We start from the raw sequence: 14,990 nt of genomic DNA, 5'->3' as shown, positions 1-14,990 counted from the left end.
CCTCTACCTCATGTGTCTCTATCTCTATATCCCCTTATGAACATCTTGAATCAGTCGACTGAAATCAAAAAGTTATTAGAGTCCAACCAACGCGCGTTAAATGAACATCGAATACAGACTCTTATAGCCAGGAAGACTAGTCGAAGCTTCTCATTTAGTGATCTCAGATACTAATCATCATTGGTATGATTTTCTTTTTAAATCTCCTACTGCTACTATGTATTTTAATTCCTTAGCTACCCCCATACTACTACTTGCTTTGTTCTTTTTATGTCTTTGTATATGCAATTGTTGTATGTATACCAAAATACGCACTATATACACTCATGTCACACCTTTGCCCCTCACCTATTATTCTCATGATCTTAAGGCCAAGTGAAATGGAAATTGGAAATTCCCCTTTAAATTAATAAGATCACTCAAATAAATAGGTTCAGTTCAAATCTCGGTCATGACCGTTCCATATCTCCTGAGTGTTCTTGGCCTAGCATTCCAGGAACTAGCCATTCCTAGGTCACGTTGACATGGAGGGTTGGCTCCTCTCCTTGTGAGACGTGATGTTATTAAAAAACAAAATACCAAGCCTCAGGCGGATGGGAGCGTGGCTAAGGTCAGATGTGTATTGGACAAACCATGAATAGCGCAAGCATCAAAAAGGGGTTCTTGGCCCCAAGCCTTCTTTGTTTAGAACAATATAAAAACACTGCGTCCTGTAAGCCCGCTGAGCCTCACCCGCGGGAAGGACGCTTCGCCCGGGAAAATCTTTACACAATTCAAGTTTGTACTGGCTGCAACGGGGCTCCCAGCCGTTGATTGACTTTGGAGGTTCCCTTGAATTGGTGATGTATTCTCTTCCATTACCGACTCTCTTGATCGGTGCTATATTATTGATTGTTCTTATTATTTATGCTTTCTATGCAAATTCAAACTATCTGTGCTTTGCTTCTTCTAAATAAATTATCTATTTCCTATTATTTTCTGGTGCATTGGAGAGTGTCATTTATAGGAGCGAATCCGAACCTCACTAAATCATATTAATACAACTATGTAATCACTGAAGGGAATATTTTAGTGCCTGGTGATGTAATGCTCACCTTTTGATTTGAAGGAATCTTGACTTCACCCTACTAGGTCTCTCCTTGCCTATGAAGCCTTCCTATGTTCTCCTACAGAAGTACAGGGATGGAACAGGCTTCCTGCTACTTCAAAGCCCAATGAGAAAAGTGGAAAATCCACATTCCTTTCATTCCCAGAAACCTGTCAGGGCTCTATAATCTAGCAACCAGCAATCTCCAGTGAAGCTCAGGGATGTGGAAGTCATATGGAGGGTGAGTACAGTCTGAGATACTTGTAGGATAAGGTTCAAGTTCCCAGTTTCCTAGGGTTAATCAGATAGCAGAGACCACCAATCAACAAGTATTTGTTAAGCACCTACTATGTGCTGGGTACTGGGATAGAAATAAAAAAAAAGAATGAAATAAATACTATTTACACAGCTTACATTCTAATGGAGGAAAAAATATAGAAAATATATGAGCCATAAATATAAAATGAATAAACAAATCTATACAGAGTAGTTAAATGTAATATATTTTAGGAGGGAATACTCTAGCATATGGAGGGCAGGGCATTAGCAAATACTTCATGTAGAAGATAGTGTTAGAACATTGGAGTTAGTGGGACATGCCTATAATGTGAACTACCGGGGATACTGAGGCTGCCAATTTGGGAGCTAAATCTTTCAGGGTCTGCATTAAATTCAGCAAACAATATGGTAAACCCAGGACAGGTAAAGGGGATCCAGGTGGCTTAAGAAAGGGTGTCCTAGTTTAGTTCAGAAACAGCTCTCATGTTGATCAGTAGTGGCATGGAGATATAAGTAGCCCATGAACTTCCAGCCTGGGTGAGATAGGGAGATCCAGTCTTAGATATAATAATGATAATAATAATAATAATAATAATAATAATAATGACGACAACAACAACAATAATAATAATAATAATAAAAAGAAAATCTTTCTTGAGCTGTAGTTTTAAAGGAGGAAGAGGACTTCATGAAATAGAACTAAGGAAGGGGCTTATTCCCATCATGGCAGAGAGGAAGGAGATGAAGTATTATGTGTGCAGAACAGAGAGGATAGTGTAACTAGATCACAGAGTCTGGGAAGGGGAATGACATCTAGTAAGGTTGGAAGGCTAATGAGCCTGATTATGTAGGGCTAGAAAAGTGAAAAAGAAGAAATCATATTTTATCCTAGAGTAATAAGAAGCCACTGGAGTTAGTTAAGTAGAGGAGTCACAGGGTTATACCTATGTTTAAGGAAAATTAGTTTGGCAGCCGTGTGTTAGGACTGAAGTGGGAAAAGACTTGAATCTGGGATACTAATTAGAAGACTATGGCAATTGTCTAGGTTAGAGGTGTTGGCAGCCAGACCTAAGATGGTAACTGTGTGATTGGCAGATTGGTCTCTTCATGCAGCTAGGGCACTCTGGTCACTGTCCAAGGTGTACGTTAGTTGATTTTGGTTATAAAAGAGTAGCTTTGACCAATGATGACCAACACTAATTTGAGCGATTTAACTTTTGTTTTTGTTTGCGTTATCTAGATCTGTAGTTGTATCAAAATCCTCTACCCAGATATATTTAGAAACACAGATAGAAACATATCATTCCCTTACTCAAGAAGCTTCAATTATTTTCTAGTGACTCTTTGATAAGATACAAACTCTTTTGGTTTTTAAAACCCTCCCAAGCCTGGCTCCTTGACACACTCTATAGTCCAGCCAGCTAGACCTTCTTGACATTCTTCACACAAGACAGTCTATTGAATTTGTTATTTGCCCCTACAGAATGTAAACTCCTTGAGGGCAGGAAATATTTCATTTTTATTTTGTATACTGAGCATCTAAGAGTGGTTAGTACATAGCAGGTGCTTAATAAATGCTTAATGAGGGAGCAGAGCCAAGATAGGAGAGTAAAGGCAGGGACTCACCTGAGCTCGCCCCCAAATATCTCCAAATACCTTTAAAATCACTCTAAACAAATTCTAGAGCAGCAGAACCAACAAATGCCAGAGTGAAACAAATTTCCAGCCCAAGATAGGCTGGAAGGTCAACAGGAAATGTCTGTTGCATCAGGGTGAGAGATCAGTGCAGTCCAGCACAGATTGGGCCCCAGCAAACCCAGAGCAGGCCTTGGAGCAACTGAATCACTGGCAGTAATGGTAGTTTCCAGACTGCTTAGTCCACAAACACCAAAGACAACTTTGTTCTGCAAGAAACGTCTGTTGGACCTGGGTGAGAGTGGAGCACAGTATGGCATAGGTCAGAAGGAGATTACAGGGGCCTCTTTGCTAACACTGAGTCAGGATTCTGTTGCTTTGCCCACACTCAGATCTGGGTTTCAGTCCTGGGTAGCAGTCCAAGGGTGAGGAGGAGCACTGGCATAGCAGAGGTCTCAGCAGCAGTGCAGGAGGCACCCTCCTCACAGTTCCAGGGCAGAAAAAAAGTGCTTGTGATCACTCACTGACCAGAACACAGACCGGGAGAGGAGTAAACTCATCTTAGATCATACCATCTTGGAAAAACAAAAAACTTACAGGTCCCTAGAAGTCCCCCCCGTCCCCCTGAAGTTTAGGACAGTTCACCCTCCATCCTGGAAGCAGAGCCCTATCTAAATAGAGTTTAAAAGCCAAGTAATAGGCTGGGGAAATGAGCAAACAATGGGAAAAAGCCTCTGACTATAGAAACATATTTTGATGACAAGGAAGATCAAAAATACTCACTTGGAAGAAGACAACAAAGTAAAAGCTCAAATATCCAAAGCCTCCAAGAAAAATATGAATCAGTCTCAGGCCATGGAAGAGCTCCAAATGGATTTTGAAAATCAAATAAGAGTAGAGGAAAAAATGGGAAGAAAAATGAGACAAGAAAATCATGAAAAATGAGCCAATAGCTTGGTAAAGGAGATGCAAAAAAAAATACTGAAGAAAATAACACCTTAAAAAAACAGACTAGGGGGCAGCTAGATGGCACAGCAGAAAGAGGTCCAGTCTTGGAGTCAGGAGGACCTGAGCCCAAATCGGCCTCAGACACATGACACTTACTAGCTTTGTGATCCTGGCCAAGTCACTTAACCCCAATTGAGGAAAATAATTCCTTAAAAATTAGAATGGGACAAATGGAAGCTAATGACTTTATGAGAAATCAAGAAATCATAAAACAAAACCAAAAGAATGGAAAAATAGAAGACAATGTAAAATATCTCATTGGAAAAAACAACTGACCTGGAAAACAGATCCAGGAGAGATCATTTTAAAATTATTGGACTACCTGAAAGCAATGATCAAAAAAAGATCCTAGACATCATCTTTCAGGAAATTATCAAGGAAAACTGCCCTGATATTTTAGAACCACAGGGTAAAATGGAAATAGAAAGAATCCACTGATCACCTCCTGAGAGAGATCCCCAAATGAAAGCTGCCAAGAATATTACAGCCAAATTCTAGAGTTCCCAGGTCAAGGAGAAAATATTGCAAGCAGCCAGAAAGAAACAATTCATGTACTGTGGAGACACAATCAGGATAACACAAGATTTAGCAGCTTCTACATTAAAGGATTGGAGGGCTTGGAATATGATATTACAGAAGTCAAATGAGTTAGGATTACCACCAAGAATCACCTACCCAGAAAAACTGAATATAATCTGTGAGGGGAAAAATTAGATATTAAATGAGATAGAGGAATTTCAAGCATTTTTGAGAAAAGATCAGAACTAAATAGAAAATTTAACTTTCAAATACAAGACTCAAGAGAAGCATGAAAAGATAAAAAGGAAAGATGAATCATAAAGGACTTATTAAAGTTAAACTGTTTATCTTCCTACATGGAAAGATGATATCTGTAACTCATGAGAATGTTCTCATTATTAAGGTAGTTAGAAGGAGTATACATAGATACATAGATAGAAGAGATATAAGTTGAATATGAAGTGATGATATCTAAAAAAAATTAAATTAAGGGATGGGTGAGGAATGTATTGGGAGAAAGAGAAAGGGAGAGATAGAATGGCTAAATTACCTCACATAAAAGAGGCCAAAAAAAGCTCTCACAGTGGAGGGGAAGAGTGGGAAGGTGAGTGGGAATGAGTGAACCTTACTTTCATCAGAATTGGTTCAAAGAGGGAATAACATACACACTCAATTGGGTATAGAAATCTATCTTGTCCTACAGGAAAGTGGGGTGGGGTATAGGAGAAGAAAGGAGGGTGACAGAAAGGAGGGAAGATTGGGGGAGGGGGTAGTCAGAAGCAAAACTCTTTTGAGGAGGGACAGGGTGAAAGGAGAAAGAAAGAATAGAATAAACAGGAGTGGGAATAGGATGGTGGGAAATAGTGTTTCACAATATGACTATTATTGAAGTGTTTTGCATGAGGAAATATGTATAACCTATATCAAATTGCTTGCTTTCTCAATGGGGAGGGGAATAAGGGAGAGAATTTGGAACTCAAAGTTTTAAAAAATGAATGGTAAAATTGCTTTTACATGTAACTAAATGAAAAAAAATGCTTATTGATTAACATGGCTTAACACAGTTAAGTACCTAACCAATGTTTTTAGTCATTGTTTAAAAAAAAAGTTACAGATAGAGTCAGTGTGGTATGGTGGGAAAGGATTAACCTGGAGAGAGATGATCTGGATTCTTGTCCTGGTTTCTCTCATTCTGTGTCTTCTTAGACAAATCAATTACCTTCTCCTGGAGAACAGGGGAGAAAAGAAAAGAGCTAGAGTCTAACAAGAGTGCCTCAGATTGCACCTCATACCATTTATGAATAAATGAATGAAATCTGGTGTATGAATGTAATAAAATTTTTGTGCTGTAAGAAAATGATGAAAGAGAAAATTTCAAAAAATCCTTGATAGTGAACTAACACTGAATAAAATGAGAACATCCAGGTTTTTTACCTGTACAGGTAAAGAATGAGGTTAAAAAAACAAGGAGAGGTGGCGCTGTGAGGTTCCTACACCCACTTCTCCTGGGCCTGAGAGAAGTGTCTATGGGGCTGCCACTGAGTCTTTACTGACTCTATGGCAAGTACAAGGTGGAGGAGCACAATGACCATATCGGCACTTGTATGGGTACAAAAACAAAGGATAAGAAAACTTATTTTATAAAATGACTCTTCATTCAAGTACAATATTTTGATTCTTGTGGGCACCTAACCCTTTGTGTTCCCACTATGCCAGCAGCGACCACAGGTCATAGCCAAAGCATTTGTGAAGTTTGGACTTGCAAACTGGATGAGGAGATGAAGAAAATTTGTCATTACATGAAAGTATAATTATGTTTCCATGGACACCGAATTTCCAGGTATGGTTGCAAGACCCATTGGAGAATTCAGAAGTAATGCCAACTGTCAGTACTGGTTATTGAGGTGTAATGTAGACTTGCTATGGATAATTCAGCTTGGATTAACATTTATGAATGAGCAAGGAGAATACCCTCCAGGAACTTCAACATGGCAGTTTAAATTTAGTTTAATGGAGAACATGTATGCCCAGGAGTCCGTTGAGCTCCTAATGGCTTTGGGAATCCAGTTTAAAAAGCATGAAGAAGAAGGGATCGAGACAGTATTTTGCAGAACTTCTCATGACATCAGGCATAGTGCTGTGTGAGGGCATCAAGTGGCTTTCATTTCACAGTGGTTATGACTTTGGCTATTTAATCAAAATCTTGACCAACTCATACTTGCCTGAAGAAGAAACGGACTTTTTTGAGATCCTCTGATTTGTTCTGCCCAGTCACCTATCACGCCAAGTACCTCATGAAGAGCTGCAAGAACCTCAAGGGTGGCCTGCAGGAAGTAGCTGAGCATCTGCAGTCAGAGCGGTAGGACAACAGCACTAGGCAGGATCCTATTTGTTACTGACAGAAATGGCTTTTTTCAAAATGAGAGAATTGTCCTTTGATGCCAAGTATTGTGGACATTAGTAAGGCCTTGGTTCGAGCTTCTCCTATGTGCAGAATGGTACAGGGAACGCATATCAAGAGGAGGCCAGAAAGCATCATGACTTGAAATGGATGGACAACAGGCTTTGGTGTTTGGAGCTATACACGTGCTTGTATATGTTTTATCTCCAGTTAAATCCCTTGGACAGTGTTTTTCATTTTTCGCCCTGCCTTCTCAGTTTTCTCTTTTGTCTTTCAGTACTAATTATGACAATTCCTTCCACAGATCCTGGTAAGTAGAAGAGTCTTCAGGTTAAACTTGGCTCTATCATTAATACATCTGTTAGGAAGCATTTATGGCCAAGGAGAACATATGTATCATACTCAATCTTTTGGTAAACATATCTAGCTGGTCTTACTTTGTACCCCATACCTCTTCCTCTGCCCCCATTCCCAGATTAACAAGCACTGACTGTAACTTATTCCCTGTTTCATGTTTGTCCCTTCTAGCATGCAAGAGTTTTAGCTATTTGAGATTGTGGACCATCAATTTTGCACTTTAAAGAATGACTCAGATCCACCGTTTTAATAGAAGTTTGGGTTTTCCTTGCTGTTAGCCTGAAAGTTGATCATATGCCAGTTTTACACAGAACTCTTTTGTTTTGGACCTATGGAACAGAATCTATTTATTGTGCTGCAAATTGTTGACTTGGCAAAGCTCTTCTGAAAGGGAAAGAGGGACTCCTGAAGAGTTGAGCCCTCCTTTGCTGTCCCTGGGGCTCTGAAGCCCCGCTCGCATGGTATGGAATTGTACTCTGAATGGGCTTTGGGACTGAAGAAGTGCTTCGCAGGAGCTTTCCACCTATGTGCCACAGCTGGCTGCACCCCCATGGCACTTCCATGTCTTTGCCTTGGTCCTCTTCCTCTCTCGCTTTTATGCACCCCGCCCCCCCAGCCTTGGCTGTCTGTCGCCCTCCATTGTGATAGTCATATTTACCAAGCTCTTGTTTTGGCGACTCTACAAGTCAGTAAGTCCAAAGAGAGCAAGTCATTTACCATATACATACACGCATGCATGCATGCATGCGTGTATGTATATATGTGTATATGTATATATGTATATATACACATACTCACATATACGTATATACACCCACACATACACACACATATATACATATATATGTCTCAGTATGTGTATGTATATGTGTGTATGTGTATAGGTATGTATGTATATATGTATATATTCTATATGTGAATAAAGTCATCTGAGGAGTGTAATGCTTGTTTATTTTGTGTATATATCTTTGCAATATATTTTCTCTATATTGACAGAATAACTGTGAAATACTTTCTTAGCCATGTAGACAGGAGCATGTGAGCAGGCCAGGCAGAGCATGTGAAGGAAGACTTTGGTAATGGGTAACTTAAATGCTACTCAGAAATGATGATGGATGGCAAGTCTTGGTGTGTGTATTACCTGCACTCAATTCAAGTCCTATAGCTGTTTGCCACATTGGCTTCTTCCCTTGTACTTAACATTCTTTTCTCCTTAAGTTACAGTGCTGTTACTGGGTGGTCCTTCTTCAGAAAAGTTATTTGCAAAACAGAAGATATTATTTGTTTTTAAAGCTTTTGTAAACAAATGCTTCTAAAATGTTGTCTTACATCTTAAAAAAAAAGAAAGAAATGCTTCAGAACTCTGATCAATGCAATGATCAATGATATCTCCAAAAGACCTATGATAAAGCAAGCTACCCACCTCCTAATAGAGAAGTGACAGACATGGAGCAAAAACATTTTTGAATGTGGCCTGAATCTGCTTATTATATGAGGACAGTTGAGTGGTTCAGTGGATAGAGAACTCTGCCTAGAGTCAGGAAGACCTGAGTTCAAATCCATACTCAGCCACTTACCAGCTAGCTGGGTGACTCTGGTCATTTCACATAACTTTGTTTGCCTCAGTTTCCTCATCTTTAAAATGAGCTAGAGAAAGAAATAGCAAACCACTCCAGTATCTTTGCCAAGAAAACCTCAAATAGGGTCACAAAGAGTCAGACATGACTGAAAATCACTGAACAACAACTTATTACATGACATCTCCACAACTCTTTTCCCCCTTAGTTACAAGGGGAAGAGAAATGACAATAGTATTGTCAAAAAATAGGGCCCTTAATTTTTTTAAAATAAATTCATAGGAGAGAATTGAAAGAAGTTTGGAAGGAAGTACAGACAAGAAGGCTGCTTTTGAAAGTAACATGTAGAATTCATTATAAACTTTTAAGAAAGGAAGTGGTAAGAAATGGAGATTCTTGATTTCCAATAAAAAGAATCCTTTTTTTATGTTCTGCTATGTATATAGAAATCCTCCCTTTTTTTTGTTTTTAAATTCAAAAGTTTTAAAATGAATAAAAAATTATTTCACCTCTGTGGGCCTCTAATATCTTCATCAATTAAATAGGATCATAGGTTGTCTCAAATTTCTCAATTCTAGCCTAGCTTTTAATTAGTGAATGGGCATTGCCTCAGACAAACTGAGACCTGGGAAAGACCTAAATTAAAAAGGCCAAGGTCTTCCATTGCATCCCAGGGCATTGCCACTCATCCTGACTTATGTCTTGCCAGTGGACTCCAGTAACTCTGGAGGAGAGAGTGAGGCTGATGGCTTTGCACTGCCCTCCCTCACTTAAATCCAGTTCATTTGCAAGTCAATTATTTGTAATTTAAGGGACAGTAACATTAAATGAAAGATATTAGTTTTATTAGGAAGCAAAGAACACGAATATTTTGTTACTCAAAATGTGTTCTTTTTTGCATTTTGTAGCAATTTGGGGGGTTAAGTACAGCTACTCATACTATTAAAATGTAGAATAAGAGCTGGGAATGGACTTTAATTTGGAGGCCATTGAAAATATTTTCCCTTAAAAATGATAGATCTAGAAAGACAAATAGCTCAGGCGATGTGACCCTTTTTCAGGCTCCCTTGCTTGCTACTGAATTTGCTAGTGGTTGGGAATAATTGACAAGTGTGGCACACACCACAGGGGCAACACTTTATAAAGCCTGGGGATTGATGGCTGTGTAAATAAGGAGTTCATACTGAGTACCAAGTTCTAAGGCTTAAACAGCCCCAGGCTCTGTACTTAAGTCTGCATAGTGTTTTCAGGAGTCCAGTGAGACTGAACTGGAATTTTCAGTGTTCAGCATATACAACCTTCTTGGTCACAAAACACTCATTTGTTCATGCTTATGATGAGATTTTTATTGCTACCACCTAGGTGTACACACCCAGAAATGGTTTTATTCAAAAAATTTTGCCTGTAACTCTAAATAGACGCTACCTCTATTAAAAATTAGCACTTCTAAATATATTTATGTATGGACATTTTTCTTTTTATATCACTTTCAGAGAGCCATCTCTTGTAACACTTTTTTATTAAGGAGAAAAAAAGCAGTTAAGCAAAACTAACCAACATATCATTTATTTCTGACAATATATATACTATGTTCCACACCCATATTCCCCCTACTTTGTAAAAAAAGTGTAGGGAGGGATTTCTGCCTCCCTTTTTAAGTTCATGGAGCCATATTTTTCAGCGAAGCAATTGTGGCAACAAGGAATAATACTGAGGACACTATTCTAAATTTTAAAGCCATATTTTCATTTCTTTTTCATTGAGAATAAGTACAAATAATATAATTAGATATCCTCTCCCCACCAAAAAAAGAGTGATCATATGCATGCCATTATATGATAATTAGTAGAAAATGTTTACTCTTCTGAAGATGCCATACACTAGTAATCCTTAATAAACCACCAAAGAATTCATTTACACAGTGTGACAGTTACCCTGATGTTTGTTCTACAAATGTATATTTGGAACTGAAGGGACCTCAGAAATCATCTAGGCCAATGCCTCCATCTTAGAGATGAGGAAACTGAAGACAAGGGTTGACCTGATTTACCCAAGTACACACCAGGTAAGGGGACTAAGAGGGGATTGACCTTCTACCTCTAAATCCCACATTCTTTATCCCTGATAGAGTGAATCTTTTCACAGGTGATTCCCATTAAATGCTAACGAGAGTTAGGGATGTAGAAATTCTTGACCAATTGATAGGAAATAGACCACATTGCTCCTGCCATATAGGCTTCTTTTCTACGTTATATTTGAAGTCATTGATTGTGAAAACACCAATTTATTTTTTGTTTTATCATTTTATTTGAATATGAGTTATTTGTCACATTCACCTTCAGCTATAGCCTTGAATCATGAAAATAGTTTGCACATGAATGCTACAATAATATATATATATATATGTATATATATTATACATGTATATAATGCATGTATGAATGAAAAAAACATAAAGGGAAAATTAAAATTCATGGTGATATGATTCCTGAGGGAGAAAAAAAAGGATAATAGGTTTTGGTCATAGGCGCAAGGTCTCTGTTTTTCAAAGTATGCATCCTCTACCACATCAAAAATAATTCTATTAGCCAGTTTGAAGCAATTTGATTTTTTAGTGACATAATTTCCCAACCACCATAAAGCACTGTTATTTTGCTTCAATACTTCAACTGCCAAAGTAATATTCCTAAAGTGCAAGTCTGAGTCTCACTCCCCTATTCAATAAACTCAGTGGCTTCCCACAACTCCCAGAATCAACTATTAACTTCTTTGTGTGAATGAGTGCATGAATGAAAAAAACATTTTATGAAGCCGTAATGAAGTGCTAACTCCTGTTCTAAATGGTGAAGATTCAAGTGTAGAAGAAAATAAAATCCTTTTCTTTAAAGAGCTTACATTTTTGGTACCCTCTCTGGCCTTATTCTTCTAACTCCCATTGGTTAGTACCTAGAGGGCAGTGACCATTTTTCTCTTTACAATTCTAAAAAAGACCCTGGAGGGTTGAGGTTTTCAAGTACTGTTTCTCATAAGCCCCCATCTGGCATATTCCCACAATGATTTATCAGTTAGTCAGCCAGAGTAATTAGCTTTTAGTAAGTTATTTACCAAGCAAGTATGGCAAGGACAATTGTTACAGAAACATTTCCACAAACTTGGGACATACTACCCCCTTCTACACACAATGCTCCTGGGGATATAGTCTGTCCTTATCACATCTCTCAGTTCCATCTACAGAAACTGCTACCAACCACTGCTGATGGGGGGACTGACACCTATGGGAAGTCCAAATCTTCATATCTCTCAGGGTTGACAGGATGGTTCTCTAGTCAATGAGAGTGTAAGGAAGAAAGTGGCTCTATCTGTCCCTCCTACCCTGCAGCTTCAGCGCACCTTAGAGCTTGGCTGAGTTTCTGCTTAAATCTGTCTTCTGATCTCCACAGGCCCAGAGATATGTATAATTCTGTCAACCATTACTGATATATTCCTGTGTCTTCATCTGATTTCATCTAAATGGCCACAATCACTTCACTCCTTCCAAGGGCCAAGAGCTTTCCTAAGCTCCCTAACTGCTAATCCTTTACCATCCCCTTTTGATTTGAATGTATTTATTTAGACCTATATATGTTTATATTTCCCCCCATTAGAATGTAAGTTCCTTGAGGGCAAGGCTTGCCTGATTTTTATCTTTGTGTGCCCAGCACCTTTCACAGTGCCTAGCAAATACTTGTTTAAATGTTTATAAATTGATTGTGGTCTCAAGCTTTCATGTCTTCTCTATAAGGACATAGATTTTAACTCCTTGTGAATGTCTCCTAGGAGTGCTATGTCTGAAAAAAAAAAATTACCCTGCAACCAATCTGGTGATAATTTATCTTGTCTGTGAAAATTTCCTAGGTTTCCCACTGGTAAATCTGTGATCTTTTCTCATCTAGAAACAGATATGAATACTCCTACAATTATGAGCTGCCAACCACACACTAGGGGGAGAGGGGAAACATGCATACATAGATATACACACAGATACGCACATGCATGCATGCACAAATGTGTGCAACCACACACACATTCCCACACCTGTGTCAACTACCTTATCAATAAGAAACCAAATCCACAGAAGACTTTTTTTTTAAACTGTATGGTCAACCACCACCACCACCAACAAAAAAAGAATGCCTATTAAAATAAGTAGAGGGTGTGTGGCTTAGTAGATACAGAGGGACCTAGAAGCCAAGAAGACCTGTGTTCAAATCTTTTTGTGTGTGTGTGTGTGTGTGTGTGTGTGTGTGTGTGCGCGCGAGGCAATTGGGGGTAAGTGACTTGCCCAGGGTCACACAGCTAGTAAGTGTCAAGTGTCTGAGACTGCATTTGAACTCAGGTCCTCCTGACTTCAGGGCCAGTGCTCTATCCACTGTACCACCTAGCTGCCCCTGAGTTCAAATCTTGACTGATAACTGGTTAAGTGATTCTAGGCAAGTCACTTAACTTCTCTAGGTAACTCTCTAAGAATGAAAGTTATAGGGAACCTTTCATGGGATTCATGGATAGATTTCAGTGAGACCATAAACTTGGATGAGGAAAAAAGGCACCTTTGTTTTCACTAATGTCTGATTGAAATTTAGCATTTCCTACCATATGCTTTTTTAATAAAAAAAAAAAAATCTGGGCCAGCTAGGTGGTGCAGTGGATAGAGCACGGGCCCTGGAATCAGGAGAACTCAATTCAAATGCGGCCTCAGACACATAACACCTACTAGCTGTGTGACCTTGGGTAAGTCACTTAACCCCATTGCCTAGCAACAAAAACAAAAACAAAAACAAATCTGAGAAGCATTCCATAGGTTTTATACTGCCAGAAGAGCCCGTCACACAGAGAGAAGTTGAGAACCCCTGGACTAGAAGAAGCTCCTTGTAATAGTGAAATCATAAATTAAGCCCCTATCCTTCTACCATTAAAAAACAACAAGAAGAAGGAAGAAATAAACAAGCATTGTGTAGCCCTGAATATAAGGCAACTTCCCTGAAAATTTTATTACAACGTATGTGTATGTGTGTATTCATGTATGTATGTATATATGTATGTATGTATATGCATACATGTATATGTGCATACATACACATACATGTTTATAACAATGCAGAAAACAATACTGATTGTACATATACATATATGCCATAAAATAACACCAATTATATATATATACACATATAACTTATACATATATAATTTTATATATACATACACATACAAATGCATATACATATATAAACACACACATTTGTCTATATATACACACATTTATATGTGTGTGTATAACAAGACACACAGAGAAAATAATACCAATCGTAGTCTGAGTTCAGGTTTTACACAAAGAGGCCTAGGGGAAAATATAGTCTATTTTAGGGCTAATAAAGTAAAAGCATTTTATATTTGTGCTGCCTTTATAGTTTTCACAGAGCTTTTTTCTAAATTTATTAATGAAAAGGACATTCCCATCAATGTACTCCATGCTTTTGGGAATACATAAGCATAAGACTTGGTCCTTGCCTTTCAGGAGCTTGTAATCTATTTGTGAAGACAGGACACAACGAGGCCATTAGTGAACAATACAGGGCAGACTATAATTAGGTGCTAAATTGTGTGGTACAGACTCTGAATGCTGAGGTGGTTGAGAAAAAGGAAAGATCAATGTGAGCTGAGGTGGTGACATAATGTGAAAAGCCAGGCTAAAGGAGTTATATGTGGTTTTAATAGTGTGGGGGGAGTCAAGACAATTGACAGTGAGCTGACATTACTTCACACACAGCAGAGAAAGAGCCAATCTAAATTGTGGCTTTACTCAATTTAGGAAAGAGGGGCAAGAATAGAGGAAAAGGCCTGGTAAGACCCCGTGATACTTGGAAAAAATAGGGCCATAATAGTTTTAGGAATAGTTAAAGCAATTATGTCACATTTATATAATGCTTTCATACTTACAAAATCTTTTCCATACAACAAATCTGTAAGATTGTATGAAATAATATTAGAAGCAATTTAAAAATAAGAAAACTCAGGCTGAGAGAGGTTAAATGATTTGTTCAGGCTCACACATCTAATAATCACTGAGGCAGGATTGGATCCTAAGTCTTCT

At 38.4% G+C, this 14,990-nt stretch overlaps 1 pseudogene; it reads left to right on the top strand.

Moving 5' to 3' along the window:
• The first annotated feature begins 6,237 nt into the window (after window positions 1-6,237).
• Window positions 6,238-7,473, top strand: LOC110217382 (CCR4-NOT transcription complex subunit 7 pseudogene; annotated as a pseudogene).
• Window positions 7,474-14,990: the final 7,517 nt, after the last annotated feature.

Source organism: Phascolarctos cinereus, unplaced genomic scaffold (genome assembly GCF_003287225.1).
Source record: "Phascolarctos cinereus isolate Bilbo 61053 unplaced genomic scaffold, phaCin_HiC Scaffold_1;HRSCAF=81, whole genome shotgun sequence".
Lineage (NCBI taxonomy): Eukaryota > Metazoa > Chordata > Mammalia > Diprotodontia > Phascolarctidae > Phascolarctos > Phascolarctos cinereus.
The sequence above is the reverse complement of the archived record's forward strand: the minus strand, read 5'-3'. Positions and strand labels throughout refer to the sequence as shown.